At 28.8% G+C, this 18,622-nt stretch overlaps 1 protein-coding gene across 2 annotated transcripts in view; it reads left to right on the forward strand.

The window, feature by feature from the left end:
- Nucleotides 1–18,622, forward strand: part of LOC111674613 — a 175,622-nt gene that overhangs the window by 69,116 nt on the left and 87,884 nt on the right. The gene's annotated exons all lie outside the window — the stretch shown is intronic.

Genomic DNA, 18,622 nt, shown 5'->3' on the forward strand with positions numbered 1-18,622 from the left:
AGTGAGGTTGCCAAAGATAGTTTCATTCGATCCGTCATTGATCGAAGCGATGTTGACGGCAAGTTCTCAAAGAGAGCCCAGGCACTCATTCTCAATGCAATCAACCTGGATGAATCAAGGGTCACGAAAAACTAATGACTTGTGCAGCGTTGATGCTCAAGTCTGTCATTTCACTATTGGGTGAGGTATGTGATGGATCTAATCACATACCGTGCAATCGATAGAAGGCACGGTTAGCAACTCCACCTCTGATCCCTCCGAGAGAGATGAGCATCATCTGTACTATTGGCAATCACGCCAGCAGAATGGGTCTCGAATATAACGATTACTGTATAAATTGTAATAATGAGGAGGGAGAGGAAAAAATATCTCATAAATAAAATAAAATTTAATCAAATAGTTTAAATACATTTTTAAGAGATTTTTCTACCTCTTCACAAAACAATTTTTTTTTATAAAACTAAGTAGAAATTTTTAATGTGGTGAACTAATACAATAGTTGCAATCATTAACTATACCATTATTTCTGATAGATTAAAAATTATGAGGATTTTAATTTATTTATTTATTGTAAGATGAGCTTTATCAGTTTTTCTTAAAAGAAAAACATAGCGTTTTCAGCGCACGAGAAACTTTGATGCATTTTTTTATGGTTAGCGAATAACTGCTTGTTCATAATTATGTGTTGCTTAAATTTCAGATTTTCAAAAAAAATTATAAAAACTGTTGAAATGAAAATCTATATATAGATAACAATAGTACCTCAGCCTCATTTAATGACACATTAACATCACATTCTCATATTCATTTCCTTGACATGTTCCACTAGCTTACGGAGAAATAGTACTGAATTTAAAAATTTATTAATAGGGGATTTTTTTAATCAATGGATTTATTTTGGATTTATTTTATTTAAAGGAAATAACTATCTTTAGAGGCTGAAATTTCATTATCTGAAAATACACTGTATAAGCTAATACAAGGTCAAAGAAAAGTTTATTTCAGTGCAAAAATGGCATTTCTATAGCTATAAGTAGTAAATGCAATTTCGATTTATTATTATTGTATTAATAGAACAAAACCAAAGTAATTTTTAAGGAAATAAATTTGTTTCACTTTGCCTCTGACATTATGATTTGAAATTTATTTAACCTCAATTAAACTTTTTTGCCTTATCCACCTGGCGTACAGTGCAAGAACTAACATTTGGATTTAATAAATCTAATTGTTTAAAAAATGCTGCTATACCCAGTGTGCTTTGCTACCATAAAAGCAATAAAAATAAAAAAAAAACACTTAACGATTTTGAATATTCTAGTTCTATTAGTTTCCCAGATAAATGAAATTTAATATTAAATTCATATGGGAGGTGCCAACCCCCTATTGAAAGTGCGCCCGTTATTCTCAAAATGTTCACATGAATATCAAAGTTCTTTATGTAAAATGTGAAGATTCTAGCTCTAATAGTTTCTCCATATATGAATCTTTCTATGATTCGTATATCCAGATGAAAATCCGCCGTGTTTTTTACAAAATGTTCAGATGAATATTAAAGTTATTCGTACAAAATTTAGTTTTATCAGTTTCCCATATAAATTTTTTTAATTAATTCGTATGGAATGTACCGCCTACTTTTTATCATAAATAATCTAAATTGACTCTAAAGTGGCTCAAAATATGAGGACTCTAACTGTTATATTATATAGATATAATATATAACTTATAGTATACGCACAATCGGGATAAACGACGAATTTTTTCCGAACGAATATTCGACGTCAGAAATAGAACACAGTTGCGTATATGAAAATGTACACAATCATTGCGTATAACAAAGTTCGTCGTACGTAACGAACTATGCGATAGGTTTATTTCTATTTATTATGCAGACGAACGACGAATTAATTGGAGAAAATTGTTTTAAGACCAATTCCGGTAGCCCGAATTTGCTGAAATTTGGCGGTTGTCAGTACAGCTAATGACAAAACAATACTATGTTCGAAAATTCGAAATCATATTCGAAAATTCGAAGTTATGTTCGAAAAAAAAATTTATGCTCTTAAAATAATTTCTAGGTCATAAAAACTAAAAATAAAATTTTCGAAAATTCGAACTTAAGTTTGAAAAATTTTTAAAGCCATTTTTAAGCCTTTGATGACGATTCTGAGTCGATCGGTATACTTTAAGGTGGGTATTGGACCAATATTTTTGTATGTCACAAACATCAGCACAAACGTATAATACCCTCCCCACTATAGTGGTGTAGGGTATAATTATATAAAACAAACACCGGAGATTAAGGTAAGAACATATTTAAAACGAAATGCCAGCAAAAAGCTGTGTATTTTGTGTGTTTGCAAATAGTTTTGTAAATAAAAGCTTTAAAATCGTTTACAATTAAAAGTCGGATAATGAATTGGGCTATTGTTTGTAAATATTTATTAGTGTAAGTTAGAAGTAATTTCCGTTTGTATTTTTAAATCAAAACAATGAACAAACTAATTTCTTATAAAAACCTATTAGCTAAATTAAGTTAACTTATTAAACAAAGTTAATTAAAATTGGGGCAAGAAATGTCATATCATTATTAATCTCGTCAGAAACAGTGATAGATTTGTCACATAACTACATTTTCAATGAAACTTAATTTCAAGCAGAAACGTTTGTATGTAATGTGTATATGTTTTATCAAGTCACTGTATACTTAAGCGTTATTTTGCGCAACCTGCTTCACAATTTCCAAAAATTGAACATAATGTAAAAACTATTTTTACCCAAATACACTTTAATTTTGTTGCTTCACAGTTTCATCTGTTTTTCAAGGAAAAAGTGACATAAGCAACAACAAAATTTTGTTACATTGTTTGACATTTCGGTATTTGTGTGTACCGGGGGTCTGGGAAGGTTTTAATGTTTTTGCAGTACTTGACATTATTGTCAAAATATGTGTATGAACATTTGATGTTCATTGCCGCTGATACTGCTGTTGTTGTCGTTGTTGTTGTTTTTGTTATTAAGAAATGATGGTGGAAAAAGGTAAAGTTTTCTATTAAAGGCAGCAGGTGTTCCAAAGTGTCAACTAAATTACAAACAGCTATAACGACGTATAAGAGTTTTAGTGAAGTATAGAGCCAGACATTTTTGCAATACACTTGCTAAATCTCGAAAAGTATGAGTGTTTTTTGATACCAGTAACAAACCAAACAACAAATACACTTAGCCAATCATTCACACATTAGGGTTGATTTTTCATTTGGACATTCATTCATTTAAGAAGTATTAATATAAATAATATTTCAACCCTTTGAAGCACCGGCTTTTACATGAATGTTGCTGTAAATAGTAGAATAGTTAATTGTTTAAGAATACTTGGAGTTAGAGTTCGATAACATAGTTTTGGACAACAGATCAATATAATAAAAACGGCTCTAGTTTATATAATTTCTTCTTGTAATTTTGAAATTTTAGGTATAATGACATCTTAGTAACAAGTGTACTATATTCAAAATTATCAACATAAAAAATTACCCTAATATGAACACAAACATTCAGATGTGAATACAGACAAAAAGACCAAAATAAAAACCACAAATATCCGCCTGCTGCCTGTAAGGCTATCAAAACAACAGATTTTTTCTTGGCTTTTCTTTCAATTCCTTTTTCCCTTTACGTTGATTTGAACGATCTGATGTTGTAGTTAACGGTTGGTGGATAAAAAAAAAACAAGTTGGAAGAGTTGGGCAGCAAATTATGTATAACAGCATAAATTATATGTAATATGAATTATTTTTTGTTTTTGCTTTTACCGCTGTTGATTTCTCATGACATTTGGTAAAATATTTATTTACTCAAACTCCTCACGACAGAATAAAACATCAAGAACCAACAACCCAAGGCATTTAAAAACTCATTTTTTTAACTTTTTCTGTTTATAATATTTACAAAATGAAATATGGTGTTCTTGTTCCAAAGGGATAATTGTAGCTATTAGATTATATCTAAAGGTCGGGTATTTTTTCCTTTTGTAATTAAACATATTATTCATTTAATTTTTAGACATATGCAGTATGCAAATATTTGATGTTTCAACTCTTTTCCATAAAATAACAATTTGTATTAATATGCAAGACTGTAAGTAACTTTTTTAAGGAAGTTTTGATTAGACAATATTTAGCTGTGGAAGTTTTTTAATTATTTTTTTATTAATATACAAGTAAGAAATTATAGTTGGGCGAGACCGACAATATAACACCCTACACCTGTTGCAAAAATAAAATAATTGAGGCCCTATAATTATAAAATTCATCAAGGCTAGTATAGAAATTGGTTTTGCAGCTTCTTGCCGAGATCCGTGTATATTAAACATAATTATGAACTTAAAAACCCTATTCGGTGGATTCAATTGTATGAGGGCTTGGTAAAATAATGGACCGATCTTAACCATTTTCAATAGGATTCGTCCCTGGGACAATCCTGTATTAAATTTCATTGAATTATCTTCAAAATTGCAACCTATACAAGGTTTACAAGCCTCAACTCATAAAATGATTCTAAGCCGACTGGTATACTTTAGGGTGGGAATAGGGCCAATATTATTGTGCGTTACAAGCATCAGTACAAACCAAATATCCCTTCCCACTAAAGTGGTTTAGGGTATAAAAAATATGTAACTATGTATGTATATACAATATTTTGTATTATTATCAGAGTTTTATTGTCTTTAATACAAAATATAATTTGTTGTCAAAATGTAGTGAATAATTATACCCTACACCACTTTAGTGGGGAGGGTATATTGGGTTTGCGCTGATGTTTGTAACATACAAAAATATTCGTCCTATACCCACCTTAAAGTATACCAATCGTCTTAGAATCATTTTCTGAGTCGATTAAGCTATGTCCGTCCGTCTGGCTGGCTGTCCATGTAAACCTTGTGCGCAAGGTACAGGTCGCAATTTTCAATATAATTGGATGAAAATTGGCACACACGCTTCTTTTGGCCTATTGAAAATGGTTAAAATCGGTCCATTATATCGACTAGCCTCCATACAACCGTACCCCCCAAATAGGGCCTTTTGGCTTATAATTAACTTAAATGATCTATTATGTTAACAAAAGTCGACAAAACTTAGTTTTATAGAACTTTAAATGACACTACCGATTTTTGTAATGATCGGGCTTCATTTGACCCTATCCCCCATTCAAACCCCCCTTCAGAAAATGACTTAAAGGTAAAAATTCACTTACAAACACTAATAACACTTTTAAATTCTACATAAATAATATTGAAGAAGACCTAACTCCCCCTGCCAACATTTTTAAGGATAGGGCCATATTTTGCCCTACTCCCCTTTGGGCCCTCTTAAAAAATCTCTTTTTTTGCCAAAAAAAAAGTAAAAATATTCCGAAATAAAGTTAAAAAAACAAACCAAATGCTTTATTTTTTAAATAATCCCCATTTTTAACATACATACATACATACATACATACATACATACATACATACATACATACTGACTGACTGGTGTAGGGTATCATATCGTCGGATACGCCCGATTTTACATTCATACTTGTTTTCATTTATGCATTATGAAACCTATTTTTTTTTTTTGTTTATTTTCAATTTCAAATTGATTATGAAGAAAATTAAGGTGAAAATAAAACAAACTTAATTAACAAATTAAAATCCAAAATGTTTTAGTTTTTTAGGCTACAATACATTTTCAAATAATACTTTGTATTAATACAAAATCAGATAATATACCTTTACATATATGATTTTGATATCCTTCAAATTCGTGAAGAAGGTATATGTGTACGTATATGTTTGTCATTCCGTTCTAAGTATCTATAACATATATTTTTCTATTTAAATTTTCACTATGGTGAAAAGTATATCGTATTTATCTGGTTCTCATGTTGGATGTGATTAATTCATACCGACTCTAAACCAAAGCGGACAGCTATAGAAAGTTACTCCGAATTTACATTAAATTCCTACAATTTAAATCTCTAAATTCTTACCAACAACCTATTTATTGTACTTTAAATTTAAACAATTTGTCAATATTTATTGTTATATTTAAATATATTTTGTTACACTCTGATTTAGACGCATCTTCGAAAAAACAATCTTGTGTTGTTGAGGAATTCTAATTTTGTTATAAAAAGAACAAATAAAATACCATAATATTCTTTTGATTAAGGTAATTAAATATTTTTTTCTTGTATATTTTTTTAAGCTTTCTGTAATAATATATAAATATATTTTCATAGATATTTATACATCTAGTCGCACACACATATTTCATTTTTATTTTCGTAATATTTAGCTGCTACTGCTGTGTTTGGCCGGGAATGTTGTTATTTTCATCTTGAAAAGTTTAAAAACATTTCATGAGGGGATTCTGTTTCCTTCTTCAGCTTCATCCTCCTCTATCCCGTTTTTAAATGTTTAACATCCGCTTTTTCAAGTACAAATCTTCTACACTTCAACTGGTTTTAACAATTTGTGAGAGCGTGTTATGTTTGTGGGTGTTTAAGTGTGTGTTGGTTTAAATAAATATATATATGTTTATATGTGTATAAGTGTCAAGTGGGTGGGTTGGTGTAATAGAGAGTGTTTTTATTGTTACGCACGTATATCTGTGTATGTGGGTGGGCGAGAACAAATTTTTTTTGTCTTGTTATGTTTAAATGTATATTTGTTTGTTTATTTTTATATGTTTTTTGTGTGTTTCCGTTTCCGCTGTTTGCTTAAATATGTTGGTTTGTGATTCTTTTTCTGCAATGTTCTTACTTTCTTCATTCAGATTATTAAGTTTGAGCTGGTTGTTTCTTTAACGTTTCATTACCAGCCAAGTTTAAACTCGTATCATCGTATAAATCCACAAACTAATAACAAAATGATTGGATGAATGAAGGCAATGGCATCATGCAAGTTGTCTCTAGACAAACATGTTTTTTGTGTTAAATTTAAATTTATTTTCTTGTGTTCATTGTTATTTAACAAGTCCATGCTGGATGTTTATTCAAATAAATTAAATAAAGAATAAATGGCTGGCTGACTGACTGGATAGATGGCTGACTGGCAGGCATTGCTATTGTATAGATACAGTTTAGCAAGTAAGACATTTTATGCATAGGATTTATTACCACTAATACTTGTGGGTTTTTTATGCGTTTTAAGAAGATGAATGACAAAGCCCTCAAATGGAAATTCAAGTGTATTTAGCATTTGGTTGTTGGGGTTTTCATTTTCATTCAGAAATCAAATTTCACTCCCAAACACATGTTGTGTCGAATTTTAAAATGTTTGTTTATTAAATTTATAAAACGGGGAAAAATAGAAACAACAGCATTTTACGACATCATACGAAATTTATATGCACGATGTGTTTTTAGAAATTAACAAAGGTTTGGTTACTGTTTTAGAAAATATTAATTAAGTTTAATTAAATAAAACATGTTTAAAATCTTTTACTAGCAATACGTTTCATACATAATCTTTTTCAGTCCATAAATGTTTTTGTTGCTTATTTAGATAAATTAGATTTTAATATCCCAATAATATAATTAAAAATTAAATTTTAATGATTACTAAATATTTGAGTAAAGTAAATAATGCAAATACTCCAAAATACTTTTTTATTTAAAATAATATTTAAAAATTTCCTACAATCTCCATGACTACAGAAAGACTTACAATTTTTGTTATTAAATATGTATAAAAAACTAAATAAATTACAGTCGTTGTCCTTGTTGGCCAAGTTCAACATTATTAAATCATTTTATGATAAATATAAAATTATTTTACTTTTTGTCGTAAAACTTTAATATTTAAATTAATATTTTTCTCGCTGCATAAAATATAAACAAAGTTATACAATAAACATAACAATGGTTTTATTTAACATTGATGAAAATGTCAAAACATTGAAACTTATAACACATGTTTACACACAATACCAAGTATACAACTATACACATATACTTACTTAGTTCTATATAGACATAATTGTCACGTCACAAAGTGACAATGTATATGTAATACACAGGCATAAAAGAAAATAATATAAAAAACAGTAAGGAATTATTTACAAAAATGTAGAACATTGACATGTTTTTGTTTGTTATTTTTGTTATTATTTTTTTTTGTAAATGAGTGTGAATAAGACTGAATGATTGACATTCAGACGATAAGAGTTAAAGCTATATATGTATGGACAATAGTATTGTGATATGTTATACCTAAAAAGTTTTGTACACATATTTACATATATAAATATATGAGTAATTACACTGTACGTAAAATTTCAACGTAAAATTTCAACTTCAAAAAGACACAGAAAAACGCCGAAACACGAACTTAACTTAATTTTCGGTCGTGAAATCAAGTGACATACTTCGTTTTGAGAAGTTGGATCAAAACCGGGAGATATTGCGATTTAAAGTTATGATATTTATCACAGACCCTAATACGTGATTAAACCCTTATACATTTTGATAGAGGACGCAAAAATTGCAGCGGTTTTCAACTATATATTTAAAAAATCTTAAAAAAAGGTATTTTAATATGTTATTTTTGATAAAAATTTAACATATTTGTAAAAAAAAATTCAAATTCAGCGCATTAAATACACACCAAAAGATTAATATTAAAAATTTTTAAAAATACACAAAAATAAATTTCGTAGCTGTCTTACCAATCTTCTATTAAGGGCGCATTAACGAGATATATACCATACTGTATATAATTACATCGACTTACCACTGTTGTCCCAATTTTTGTGACAAATTTCAACAATAAGTTAAGTGATGTCACATGGATAAGAATTTATCTCCTAAGTTTCTTTAGTTAGTACATAAACGAATAGTGTGAAAAGTTTTTAGCTATGAACAAAAAAATTAAAAGAAAGTGAACATGTTAATTAATGAGACCTGGTTCACACTGGGAAACTTATTTTGGGTAACTTTTAATTTTTGTCTGCGAGAGAAAGAAATATCAACCATCTCTTTCTCTCACACACAAAATCAAAAGTTTCACAGTGTGAACCAGGTCTGACACACGTTCTTTACATTTCTGCAAACTTTCAAAACCAATTACTTTTAGAAATGAAGACCTAGAGTTTTACAATTTTGATAGTTGCTTATATTTACATTACACCGACTCACAAAAATTGTGATTGAGTTACCCCTCTCAAAATATTCGCTGTTCTTTAATATGATGTTACCCAAAATATTTTGGGTTTAGTGTTGTCCGTTCGTGAGCTGGACAGTTTTCAAGAAAATATCCTATGGGGATCGATTTTTAATGTTCAATTCAATATTTTAAACAGCTTCAAAAAATCTTTGCTTTGTTTTATGATTGTTCAAAAAAATATTTATACCCTATACCACTTTAGTTGGGAGAGTATATTGGGTTTCTGCTGATGTTTGTAACATACAAAAATTCGTCCTATACCCACCTTAAAGTATACCAATCGGCTTAGAATCATTTTCTGAGTCGATTAAGCTATGTCCTTCCGTCTGGCTGGCTGGCAGTCCATGTAAACCTTGTGCGCAAGGTACAGGCAATTTTCAAGATAATTGGATGAAATTTGGAACACAGGCTTCTTTTGAAAACAGTTAAAATCGGTTCATTATTTCGACTAGACCCCATACAAACGTACCCTCAAATAGGGCCTTTTGGCTTATAATTAATTTAAATTATCTATTATGTTATCAAAAGTCAACAAAACTTAGTTTTATAGAACTTTAAATGCCACTACCGATTTTTGTAATGATCGGGCTTTATTTGACCCTATCCCCAATACAAACTCCCCTTTAGAAAATGACTTAAAGGTCAAAATTCACTTACAAACACTAATAACACTTTTAAATTCTACATAAGGAGTGAGATCGAAAAATTCTTAACATACATATATGTTTATAAAAAAGAAACCACTAAACTTACAGCTATTTTTTGTTATTTGATTCAAAATATTATTACAATTTACAAAAAAAAATTATAGTTTTAATCACTAGTGATGAAATTTTGAACCCTTTTCGGAAACCCTTCCATTAACGTTTTTATAGTGCTTTCTGTCACTTTGCTCGTACATGTAGTCCATCTCCGTTAAAAATCTACCACACTTTTGGACACCTTTTTTGTACTCTTCAATTCTCTTTTAACAAGAGCCCAATATCTCTCCACTGGCCTTAGCTCCGTCCAGTTTGGAGGATTTGCCTCTCTTGGTACAAATGATTGGCTTCTTTTGCCGCAACTGCATATTGCTTGCCATACCAAGAACTTTCTGGGAAATTTTGTCTGCTTTTGGGTCCTAAACTTTTCTTTAACATTCCCTCGAGCATCAGCAACATAAAACTTTTGACCTGGAAGTTGCGAAAAATCTGCCAGAACATACGTTTCGTCGTCCTTATGCAGCAAGAATATTTTTTTTTATAAAACTTGACTTCAATTTCCGTGCTCTGTTTTTGGCCTCTAAATTTTTAGCAGCGTTCCTGTCAGGAACTTTTTGAGCCTTGTATGTTTTTAAACCTGCATTAGCTTTAACTTTTCGTACCAAATAGTCCGAGCACTGAGCTAACCTAGCTGCTGGATGTGTTGGGAGCTCTTTTGAAAATGCGTTCTATTTTTTGGCTTTAGAAACATCATGTGGACCATTCCTTCTACCTGAACCAGGATTTCTATCAACTGACAAGTTCTCCCGGTACTGTTTAATAACATTGGAAACAGTTTGACGGCAGACCTTTGTATGCTTGGCCAACTTTTTGTAAGACCAAGTTGGGTTTAGTTGAAAATATTTAATAATTTCAGTACGCACTTTTTTCTGGTCACTCATTTTAATCAGATTAACAAAAAAATTAATATAATTGACATTACACATAATAACTGACATGTTTTTCAAAGGTAATTTGATAAAAAAAAAATCAAATAATACTTTGGTTGAAAAATGTAATGAAAAATGAATGAATTTTTCGATCTCACTCCTTAGAAGAAGACTTAACTCCCCCTACCAACATTTTTAAGCATAGGTCCATATTTTGCCTTACTCCCCTTTGAGCCCTCTTGTAAAAAATATATTTTTTTTTTGCCAAAAATAGAAAGTAAAAATATTCCGAAATAAAGTTAAAAACATACCAAATGCTATATTTTTTTGAATAATCCTCATTTTTAACATAAATACTGACTGGTGTAGGGTATCGTATGGTCGGCTACGCCCGACTATATACTCATACTTGTTTTTGTTTAGTTCGTGAGCTGGACTGATTAGAAAAAAATCCCTTTTCAGCTATTTTTTTACTTTTACAGTTTTTTTTTTTAAATAAATGATATGAGATATCATTTTAAACGTTTTATGAAGCCAAGTCTATTGGTTTGCATATTGTGCAAAATGCTGAATTCATTTTATTTATATTAATATAAATATATGAAGATTATAATCAAATACGGTTGTTTATGATTAATGCATCATTGGACATCGCTTTGAAATCCATTTCAAATTACACCCCATATTGGATATTGCCACCTGAATGCAAAAGGGCGTAACAATACTTTTGAAAGATTTACAGTAGAAACAAATATCTAAATAAAATTAATACTATTGTTGTTATAAAAACTTAATTTTTTACAAAATTTTATCCGAACAATTATAAATACGTTTGATTATGATTGTATCGTCAGACATTGTCTATTATGTTGCTTTTTAGGACTTTCTGACTTGCGGAAATGACTAATTTGTCGACAATTTTCAATCTAAAAGTCTTTTTTTTTTTTTGGTTGTTATGCCTTTTTGCATTTCAGGTGACAATATATAGTTTCAAACAAAACTAAAATTAAAAAAATAATAAAAAAATACCTTTTATAATTTGGTCCATCTCACGAACGGCCATGGCTAGACTTTAAATATTTTGAGTATCATCATAAAACAAATCAAAGTAAATTTTGAGAGAGGTAACAAAAACGCTAAATCTGACATTAAAAAAAGCCAGAAATAGCTAAAAGGTTTAAATCAGCATAAATCAGTATAAAAACTAGTGAGAAATAATAGTTGTGCATTTATGACAATAAACCAATGATTTTCGAAAGGCCTAGAATGGTACTAGATCTATAAAGACCAAATCTTGCAGAATTTAATAGTATGCTTGTATGTATTTATATCATAAAATATTTGTCATCGACTAAGTATCATTTTCTTAGTCGATCAAGTGCGTTTTTTATTATTTTTTATTTATTTTCGATTTCACATACAACAAGATATAGAGTCTTATTATGAAAACAAAAATAAAATTAAACCTAAATTTAAAACAAAAAAATACACTGTGAAGTCCCGATACTAATAGATACGACATTTGTTCAGTATTTCTAGGATGTGTCTTATTTTGCCTATAGTGTCAATTAAGAAAATTTGGTAGAGATATTTTGGATTGTATAAAACACATTTGCGTCAAGTGTCATCGCTGTGTTCGTACTTTTAAGGTAGTACTGAGAGTTAAAGTCATTTTCTTAAGGTCAATTATGGACCGATCCCTATAAAATTTTACAAAAAGATATAAGTCTCTATAAAACATGTAATGAGGGTTAAAATAATTTTTTGATGGGGACGTTATATGGGGGCTAGGCGAAATCGTGGACTCAATAACTAAAAATATCTGTGGGAACAGACAGACTGACGGACATGGCTAGATCGTCTTAGAATATAAAAAGGCTATAAACGGAATGACAAAAAGTCTAACATGACAACACTGTGCGTATGTGATATATTAATAAAACGTTTATAATAAATTTTACGTATACGTACATTATGATACCTATACATATGCGTTGCATATTGAGACGTTTTTAAAACAAAAATAATTTTGAACATTTTAAACCGGACCACAGTGGTATAGGACAAAAAAAAGAGGGAAATAATTTGGTAACTTCTAAAAGGTTAATCCGATTTTATTGAAATTTGGTATGCACAAAGAGGAGGTGTTGCAAAGTTTAGATTTTGAATTTGGACCTTATAGGCCAACCAGGGGCCCGGCGGGGGTCCTCAAAATAGGACACCTCGGCTATGTTAAATTTTTAAAAGGATCCTATTTCTTCATTTGAGTTCCGATTTAAAAAAATCGGAACTCAAAAATCGGAATTTTTGAAAATTAAAAAATTCGCGGAATACTTTTTTTAAAAAAAGATAATAATGTTTGTTATTCAGTTTTTGCGAAGATACAAATTTTTCAAATTGCAATAAAAATTTTATTTATAGTGCGAATTATTTCCCTCTTTTTTTGTGCTATACCACTGTGCGGACCCTTCAATTTCCGCATATAGTATAAAAAAAATCCTTTTCCCGACAATAAAAAAGTTAAAAAATCTAGGATAGAGGCTGCCGTTAATATAATCTGTTACAAATTCATGTAAATTTGCTTGTAAATTGTTTCAGAAAATCGATTTGCTGCGAATGTTTTTGCACCAAAATTATACTGTCTACCACAATATTGTAGGGTCTAATTTAGGTTATACCCTAAATCGTTATCAGGGTTAAGCAGTTTATTGATATTGGGCTTCATTTTCCCACTCAGAATAGATATATCACCATTTATAAAGATGGAGGATATAAAAAATAATTTGAAGGCCGACTTTTTAAATATAACTTTTCTAGACAAAATTTAAAGTTAGTAAAAATAATCAGTTAATAATTTAACCTGTTAGCACCCATCTATGTATATCAATGCATACGCTTTCTTATGGCTATCACCGTAGAATATGATCTAAAATATAATAAAAGAAGTGTAGAGAAAAATCGTAAATGCCATGCGGAAATTAACTGACATACAAACTCACTTACAGAACGTTAAACTTACGCACAACTGAACAACAAAAAACACATGTAACAGAAACAACATGAATAAACAACAATGTAGTTGCAACAACAACAAGTAAAATAAAAGTTATAATAAAAATAATAACCAGAAAAAACAGCAAGAATATTACCCATTCACACTATTAAAAAACAAGCATGTCGACAACCGAGAGTAAAACGTATGTTTAAATGAATGAGTGTCTATAAGTGTAGACGTTTGTTTAAATGTATATGAATGTCCTGGCGTGTATACACATGCATGAACAATATTTACAAGTTTTGTACTTGTTACATGATTGTAGGATTTATTAAAACACATATATACACTACAAATTTAAATATACAATTACATATACATACAACATAACTAACATAACACATATATTCATTCATATTGTCTGTATTCCTATACATATGCTTATAAATAAAAATTGTATATATAAATATTATTTATATTCAGTGGCATACAGAAATAAATATAAGTACCCCGCAGTTTCGAGTTGTTGCTTTCAAATTTATATATAAACTTGACAGAATGTCTTAGGAAATGTCATTCATTATAAATGGTCCATTACCTTTATATTTGGGATACTTCTAAACTGTTAGATAATAATTAATAAAAGTATAATCCACACTAAAGTGCATTTGTGTTTACAAAGGGTTAAATTATTAAGTTAACCAAAACAATATTATATACTTACATCTATAGGTAGACATTTTTGAAAATTGTATTTAACACAGGAATATTAGTCAAACAAATTAGCAATCTGGGGAATTTAAGATCACTAAATAAAAATTGGAACATGGCTTCACTTAAGCATAATTAGTAATGGATTTTAAGAATATTTCGTTTGCTTTAAGCTATATGTTTAGGGTCAAAGTTCACCAAAATTGGGGTTTAGTAAATATCTTGCGCTATGATGTGATTATCACTTTTATAGAGAATTTAATTTCTTCATATTGGTTCAAGAATATTAATATATATTGTATCGATAACAAATTTGTCATAATTATTACGATATTTATAAGCTGCTAAAATATGCTTATACATGTAATACGTTTTATCTCAGAATAGCTCAATGATCTATATAATCCAATCTATATAATCTATACAAAATTTCAGGTCATATTTATAATTCGAAAAAAATTAGAATAATATCATTACAAAATTTTATTAAAATCAAACTTTATCTTTAAAAATTTTGTAGCAATTTTTTCTAATAGAATATTAAATGAGTAAGAACACTATGGTGTAACCTAATATTGTAAACAAATTAAAGTCTGTTTTAAATATTAAAGCTATTAAAGCCGTATACTTGTTTTTCAAATTATAGACATATATTACACTATGGGCCAGAGTCATGTTATGGTAACGGATAAAAGGAAATAAATTGTATATCTTTAGCTATTACAAGAAAGAAAAATTAAGACACAATATGTATCGGAGTTAAAAATATTAATATTTAAAAATATTTGTGGCTTTTTAACGCCAATGCAAGCAATGTATGTACCCATTTTCATTTCCGCCGCATAACCATTATTTTCCTGGTCTAATTGATTATACACCTTTTAAAACTGTGGGGATATGTTGAAAATTTTATTTGTATAATTTCGTGTATGTACATAAATATTTAAATTTAATATATATGTACATATGTATATGTTTCTGTTGTTTTTATACATGTCATTGTTGTTATTGTGTCTAGAATAAACTATGAGTTACTTATATTTTGTAACAATATGTACAAATACAAATTTTTGTTGTTATTTTCAGTACTCAGTTTAATAAATTATATAGTTTTGGTTACACAATAATGGCAACAGTAAACGACGACAAACTCAACTCCAACACGCTAACAACTAGAATAGATAAATGTAACAGTATTAAAAGAATACAGAAACAAAAACAGTTAAAGTGAATAATGTCTGCTGAAGTAATAAAAACTTATATTTTAATGGAAATAAATTCACACACACTCCAGCAGACAATAACAAGTGAAAAAGTTAAAATATTCATATGTTATAGTAATACAGATAATAAATTTTCCACAAAACATTAGAGTGAATTAGGCAAACTAAAAGTTATTTGATTTTAGAAAAATTAATAAACAAGTACATTCTACATAAATTGCTAAAGTACAAAACCATAATTTGGTATTAAAAAACAAACTTTTTATTATTGTTTTTTATCATTTGTAGTCTTAATATTATTGTTGAAGATTTTAAAATAGCCCTATAAGTAATACCTTTTTTCCGGCATGATCATTAAATTTTTCACATATCGTCTGCTAAAATACAAAAAGGCATTACTAAGGTTTTCAAAATTTTACAGGTGAGAAAATAAACTATTTAAAATTTAAACAGTGGACAGTCTCTACTGTGTTGTTTTTAGAACATTCTTATTTATGGAAATTATTTATTTGTTGTTATGCCCTTTTGAATTTCATGTTAATAAAATTGGTTTTTTGACATTAATGTCGTGAAAACGACATTATAATTCCAAAATTTATAGAACTTATTTTAATTATTATTATTTCAAATATTATATAGCCCTATTGATGAAGCGTCTCTTAATCAAAAAGTAGATTTTTAAATATTTGGTTGTTACGCCGTTTTTCATGACCAGGGAAACCGAAAACATGCTCTAAAAAAGTGTTTTAAGCGCTTTAAATATGCCGTAAAAAACATAAAATATGCTCTTAAAATTTAAAATATATGCTCCAAAAATAAAATTTTTTATTATTTTTTAACATTGAAAAGCTCAAAAAGACTGAAATTGTAATGAAATAATAAATGTTTAATGTCATATTCTATATCCTACAACATTTTTTATAAATGTTTCATCTCATAGTTTGAAGAACTAGTATAATAGAATTCCGTTTTACGTTTAGATAACCAATAAATATCCTGAAACCATTTAATCCCCAAAAAACATATTTCAAACGACAAAGTTTGACACATTTCTTCCAATTGTATTCATAGCTTTTAAACTGAAATTTTAATCGGTGTTCTCATAAATTCCAATAATTAGTTTTTTAAACCATAAAAATGGATTGGTCTCATGAAATCAAAAGTAATCGGTTTTATGTCCGATTTAAAATATAATGCTTTATTGAATAAAAAACTATAACATAACGAATTTTTTTTTTCAAAATTGCAAAATAGGCTAAAAACTTAAAAAAAAATAAAAAATAGAATTTTATTTTTTTTTAAAATAAAGTTTTGAAAGAAAATTAAAAATGTATAAAAACGAAAAAAAGCAAAAACATCAAAATATGCACTAAAACAGTAAGATATGCTCTAAAAACTCGAAAATATGCTAAAAAGTCAAATCATGCAAAAATATGCTCTTATGGGTAAAATATGCAAAAATATGCTCTAACAAATCGATGCCAAAATTCTCAAGTTGGTCTGAAATGTGTAAATATCTTATCCATAGGTCCATACGACGCACCACAAAAAACATGCATTTGCATATTTTGGTTTCCCTGTTCATGACTATATAAAGGTCAATTTATCTATCATACAACAAATAACATCCTTATTTAAAATTAAAAATTTATAGAAATAATTTCATGATTTTATATAGCCCCTTTGATATAGCGCCTCTAATTAATATTATTATAAAATATAAAAATCGGATAATATTGCCGCATATGTATTAAGTCCACTTCTGAAAATTTATGTTATCTTTAGCTTTTATTTTAAATAAAATAATGTTTATTTCATAATTGACTTCCATAGAAAAGTTTTCTAATGCATATTTGGATAATAACCCAAGAATAGTTTAGACTGAGAAGTAATGAGTAAAAATGCTAATAAAAAATTCAATACTTCTTCATTAGTATTTTAACTCATAGTTTTAAAACGGTGATGACATTGGAGCAAGCGCGCATCTACGGGCGGAAAAGGGGAAATTTCCCCCAAAACCGAAAAAGTTTCATACAAATGTAAAAATAAGGGAAAATTACGAAAGTAAGAATTTTTTTTTTGTAAAACACAATTCGTAACACGCAATTAAATAAAATATGCAAACAAAATTACAAAGTCAAAAATAAAATACTTTGTATATCAGATTAAAAGAAAATCATTACTGGAGAACTTAAATGTAATGCAGACAGTAAATAGTAGCCATTGTAGTTATGAAAGTACAACCCATGACAGTATTGTGGGTAAATCAACCCTTTCCTTAGTACGGTTCTGCTTTTGGAAAACATCTCTGTATAAAACTCCCTAAAGTAGTCATGGAATATTAATGTTACTTATCTTCTATCCGTAATATGTATATGGGCAATTTCGTGACCCAAAATCGATGTTTTCAGATTTGGATAACATTTTCACCAAGGTTTTTGTTTTTGTTTGTAGGCTTGATATGTTTTCGTTTTTTTTTTCTCAGATGAATGTTTCCACCACTTATTTCCTTAAAGACTTTTGTGGTTACTTAATTGTATTCTAGTAAAATATCTATAAAAAATATTTTAATTCAGAAAGCAAAATTTTTGAATTAAAATATATTTTTTACATATGCCCCTTGCATCCCGCTAAGGGACCACATAGCTCTTGAAAGGGATGATCTAAGCTTTCTATTAACCAAAAAAACATCTTTTAAAAAAATGGCGAAAATAAGTGCCACATATTGACAAAAAAATACTTATTCTTTGGTTAACAAACTATTTTTTTCAATAGATGTCCCACTGGCATTCCATTATGGGACTATAAGGAAAATTGTATAATCTGAGCAAAAAAGGGACCATTTTATTACTTTATTTGTA

Source organism: Lucilia cuprina, chromosome 4 (assembly GCF_022045245.1).
Source record: "Lucilia cuprina isolate Lc7/37 chromosome 4, ASM2204524v1, whole genome shotgun sequence".
In the NCBI taxonomy this organism is placed as follows: domain Eukaryota; kingdom Metazoa; phylum Arthropoda; class Insecta; order Diptera; family Calliphoridae; genus Lucilia; species Lucilia cuprina.